The following is a 5884-nucleotide window of genomic DNA, read 5'->3' as shown; positions in this document are numbered from 1 at the left end:
GGCGAAGTTGACCTTAGCAGAAACTGAACTTAGAATGTGAAAACAAACGAAATGCCACAAAGCATTTTGTCCAGCTTGGTAATGATTCTGTCAGCTTTCCACCTTAAGATGATGGGAAAATATCAATTTTTTGTTTATCATTCATTCTTTTGGAGGTTTTCTGTAATTACTGAGTTACTTTATGTCTTCATTTTTTGTTTTTCTCTAGACTTTGTGGATAGACTCTGTTAGCTTCAAGTGTCAAGAACATGCTGTATGTCCCTACACTGCTCTAATGATTCCACCAGATGTTGAGGATTCAAGGAAAACTGAGACATCCAGTTAAGGCAGCAAGCTGGCAGAAATGTTAGCATGCCAGGCTAAATGCTTAATGGTATTTTGTCTGCCGTTACATTCTGAGTTCAAATTCTGCCAAGATCGATTTTGCCTTTCATCCTTTCGAGGTCGATAAATTCTTAAGTACCAGTTACACACTGGGGTCGATGTAATCGACTTAAACCCTTTGTCTGTTCTTGTTTGTCCCCTCTGTGTTTAGCTCCTTGTGGGTAGTAAAGAAATAGGTATTTCATCTGCCGTTACTTTCTGAGTCCAAATTCCACCGAGGTCGACTTTGCCTTTCATCCTTTCAGGGTCGATAAATTAAGTACCAGTTACACACTGGGGTCGATGTAATCGACTTAATCCCTTTGTCTGTCCTTGTTTGTCCCCTGCATGTTTAGTCCCTTGTGGGCAATAAAGAAACAGGAAACTGAGATATCCAAATACTACTTTCTACATTCAATAGCTTATAGTTCACTGGAAGCTGGTAGTATACATCTGTCACACATCAGATATAAAATGATATGAGTTTACTATGTAATCAAGATTGAATGATTTCACTCTAGCTCCAATGTCATGAGAGCAGGTGTCAAATGAGGCCAGGTCTGCAGCCTGGCTTATATATGCTGTCATAGAACAAATTGATGAGAAAATAGTATTTGTGATGACATATTCGTTGATGACAGTATCAATGTTGATAATATTTAAATGTAACAAAATTGAGGAAAATAATAGCAATTAAGATTGTGTTAATGGCAATGACAGTGGTGTTAGGGATAAACCTACACGAGGACACAACAACAACGACCACAACAGCAGCACCAACAAGAATGATTATGAGAGCAATGGTGACAATGATGTCTGTATTGATATTGATATTGACAATAATTTCTCTCTCGTACATATACTTGCAGCATACTATACTACCATATGCATAAATCATTGTGCTTAGTTATGTGTGGGGGAGGATTTGAGTGTGTCTGTGTATGTGTGTGTGTGCGCGTGTGTTTATCTTATGCGTATTTTTTCCTTGTGATGATCCGTCATATTTTACTTTTTATAAAATAAGTAATTTGTTTTCTATAATTACTGAATATTTATTTAAGATCATTGAAAGATCTTTCAATTTAGATATTTCTCCTGTCAACCCTACATCAAATTATTTTTGCAGTGTGATTTAAAATTTTTTTTTTTTACTCCTATTCCGCTTCCTTGAATTTTTTTGAATTTTTTTTTATGTTGTATGCTGTCTTTTTTACTACTTTTTCTCATCATTTTCTTTATTCTGACATAGATTTCAGCATGCAAGAACTGTCAAGTTAACAATATTAATACCAGAAACACCTATATATATATATAAATGTATGTACGTATATATGCATATATATACATACATATATAATATATATATATATATATATATATATATATATTATATATATATATCTTATATATATATATATATAAAATATAGATAGATAATATGTATAAATGTATGTGTGTGTGTGTGTGCATGTGGATGTGTGTGTGCGTGAATACATGCATGGATTTTTTAATGCAAAATATTTTACTGGAGTATCTTGTCATATAAAATAGTAATCTCAGAAATTGAATACATTTATATATTTTTTAATTATTTATTTTTATATACTTTATTACTTTATGTCATGCATTTTCCTCTGACATATCATTCTTTACACACACACACACACGCACACACGCACATACACACACACACACATGTGCACACACACATATGTGCACACACACACATGTGCACACACACACACACACACACCTACCTATGTATATGCACTCCCACACACCTATTTATATGCACCCACACACACCTATTTATATGCACATATGCATGTGTGTTAAGAATTATACATGTAAGCTATTAGTTTGTAGGGTCAGAGAGATTGTCCATTTAAGGTAAAAGGACTCGCAGTAACATGTTTTCAAAGAATGCGATGGCCTTCTTCAGAAAGAGATGGATGAGGCTGGGAGGGAGTTTGACAAGGAAAATTGCTTGCTTTGGAATGTAATGTTTGAGAATAACAAAGAATACCAGGCATCATTAGCATAGAGTGTTCAAACTTGTAAAATGCTAGGATGTAAAACGAGGTAAAAGAGCAAAGAGGTGTTGTGTACCCTAAAGTCTCCTAACGTGGTAACCTTTGAGAGAAATGAACAGAGATATAGGCATAGTAGTGGCCATATAGGAGTAGGAGTGGCTGTGTGGTAAGTAACTTGCTTATGAACCACATGGTTCCGGGTTCAGTCCCACTGCATGGCACCTTGGGCAAGTGTCTTCTACTATGGCCTCGGGCTGCCCAAAGCCTTGTGAGTGGATTTGGTAGACGGAAACTGAAAGAAGCCCGTCGTATATATGTATATAAATATATATGTGTGTATGTGTGTTTTACACATATGTTTGTGTGTCTGTATTTGTCCCCCCTCCCCCAACATCGCTTGACAACCGATGCTGGTGTGTCTACGTCCCTGTAACCTAGCGGTTCAGCAAAAGAGACTGATAGAATAAGCACTAGGCTTCCAAAGAATAAGTACTGGGGTCGATTTGCTCGACCTAAAGGTGGTGCTCCAGCATGGCCACAGTCAAAATGACTGAAACAAGTAAAAGAGTAAAAGAGTAAAAGGGAGAAAGCTGTCTTCAAGTTAGGATGGGAGCATATCAAATAATCTATAGTAATTGGAAAGAGCTTGAAGAGTGATAAAGACAACCAAATGTTTACATCTTTATATATAAAAGTCAAGTTGTGTGTCTGTCTCCTACGATTTAGATTCCTAACTACTCCCACATTTTGCAGTGCAGTTTAACCAAAACCAGGTATCTTATAGTCATGATTCATATCGAGCCCTTCTGGGTATTAGCGCATGTCTACGATGAGTCTACGATTAAAAAAAAAATTTACCATCATTTTTTTCCATTTTAATGCATTTTTTCGCTATTATATAAGGGAAGTAACTCCCTAAAAATGTCTACGATGAGTCAACGATTTAAAAAAAAATTTACCATCATTTTTTTCCATTTTTAATGCATTTTTTGCTATTTTTTGGTTATAACTCTCTAAAAATGCTTATATAGTTATTTCCCTTACAAACCCGAGCAACGCCGGGCGATACTGCTAGTTTAATTATAATCAGAGATAGGAAAATCAATTTTTTTTTTAAACTGAAATTGAAGACCTAATTTATGTCAGTCTCTCTTTATTATAACAAAATATCTTCAGATTTTCTATAGAAACTCAGGTACAGGTTTCACACTCAGCTAAGAAACAATAAGCATGAATTCCTTTGAAGATATTGTAATGTTTGGTGATTTGATTCACCCAATGAAATCAAGTTGTAAACATGTTGATCCCTTTCACTAATTGTTTTTAAAACAAGATCCACTCCAATCTACATTGTCTATTATTGCTGTTTTAATGTATTCTCTTCCATGCCTGCGTGTGTCAGATGTGAGTATTTTAGAGATGTCCTTCCAACCATAGAAAAGTGTATTAGATGTTATGGGGTGGACCAGAAAATAATGACATCATATGAATGATAATTTTTCTCAGTGGCTGTGTGGTAAGTAGCTTACTTACCAACCACATGGTCCCAGGTTCAGTCCCACTGGGTTGCACTTTGGGCAAGTGTCTTCTACTATAGTCTTGGGCCGACCAAATCCTTAAGAGTGAATTTGGTAGACGGAAACTGAAAGAAGCCCGGCGAATATATCATCATCGTTTAGCGTCCACTTTCCATGCTAGCATGGGTTGGACGGTTCAACTGGGGTCTGGGAAGACAGAAAGCTGCACCAGGCCCAGTCTGATCAGGCAGTGTTTCTACAGCTGGATGCCCTTCCTAACGCCAACCACTCTGTGAATGTAGTGGGTGCTTTTTACGTGCCACCAGCACAGGTGCCAGACGAGGCTGGCAAACGGCCATGATGGGATGGTGCTTTTTACGTGCCACCGGCATGGGGGCCAGGCGGGGCTGGTAACGGCCACCATCAGATGGTGCTTTTTACATGCCACCGGATATATATATGTATGTGTGTGTATATGTTTGTGTGTCTGTGTTTGTCCCCCTAACATCTCTTGACAACTGATGCTGGTGTGTTTACGTCCCCGTAAGTTAGTGGTTTGGGCAAAAGAGACCGATAGAATAAGTATTAGGCTCACAAAGAATAAATCCTGGGGTCGATATGCTCGACTAAAGGTGGTGCTCCAGCATGGCTGCAGTCAAATGACTGAAACAAGTAAAAGAGTATAACAGAAGCCTGGATATACTTCCACAGTACTCTGCCAGCAAACAGCACTATTTGTGAAGTTATTGCTTCCTATTTGCAAATGAAACTTGCAGAAGCATATAGAGAGACAGACAGACACACATTCACGTGCACACGCACACACACACACACACACATGCATGCACAAGCATGCACACACACACATGCAAACACGCATCTACCAAAATCCACTTCCAAGACTGGTTTACTCAATGCTGAGCTAAAGTAGAAGACACTTATCTAAAATGCCATTCAATGAGATTGAACCCAAAACTACATGGTTAGGACAGTAATTTGTTAACCACACGTTCATGTCTACAATATTGTCCAACAATTTAATCTGGCAAACTGGCAGAGATGTTAGCATACTGGGCGAAATGCTTAGTGGTATTTTGTCTGTCTGTACATTTCAAGTTCAAATTCTGCTGAGGTTGACATTGCTTTTCATATTTTCAGAGTCGATAAATTGAGTACCAGTTATGTACTGGGGTCGATCTAATCAATTGATCCCCTCCCCCCAAATTTTGGGCCTTATGCCTAGAGTAAAATAGAATATTGCCCAACAAATTCTGCCATGGTCGACTTTACCTTTCATCCTTTTGGGGTCAATAAAATAACTACCAGTTGAACACTGGGGTCGATGTATCCAACTAGCCCCTTTCCTCTTGTGACTATAGTAGAGAAGATTGTTATTAAGGCAGTGAGCTGGCAGAACCATTAGCACATCAGACAAAATGCCTACAAACATTTCTTCTGACTTAAGGTTGACTTTCTGTTTCATCCTTTTGGAATCTTTAAAATAACTACCAGTTGAGCATGGATTCTGATGTATTCAACTTACCCTCCCCTCAAAATTTTTGGACTTATACCAAAAATTAGAAAGAATTATCAAGGCAGCAAGCTGGCAAAACCATTAGCATGTTGGTCAAAATGCTTAGTAGCATTTACTTCAGTTCTTTTTGTAATAAGTTCAATGAGGCCGTTCCTCACTAGAGAGTTGATAAAACAAGTACCAGTAGAATATTGGGATCAATGTAACTAACTTACCCCTCTCTGAATAGTGATATCACAGAGCCACATTTTGAATTCAGTAACTGAAAGGGTGAATGGTTCAATTCTTACTGTGAATCTCGACTGGTTGGTATTGGTTGTTCAACCACACCAAAGGATGAGTGAATCCCACACCTTGAAATTGCTGGCCATGTGCCAAAAAATTAGAATGGATTATTATTATTATTATTATTATATTATTATTATTATTATTATTAT

The sequence above is a fragment of the Octopus sinensis genome, linkage group LG14, assembly GCF_006345805.1.
Source record: "Octopus sinensis linkage group LG14, ASM634580v1, whole genome shotgun sequence".
Taxonomy (NCBI): domain Eukaryota; kingdom Metazoa; phylum Mollusca; class Cephalopoda; order Octopoda; family Octopodidae; genus Octopus; species Octopus sinensis.
This window is presented reverse-complemented; position numbering follows the sequence as displayed.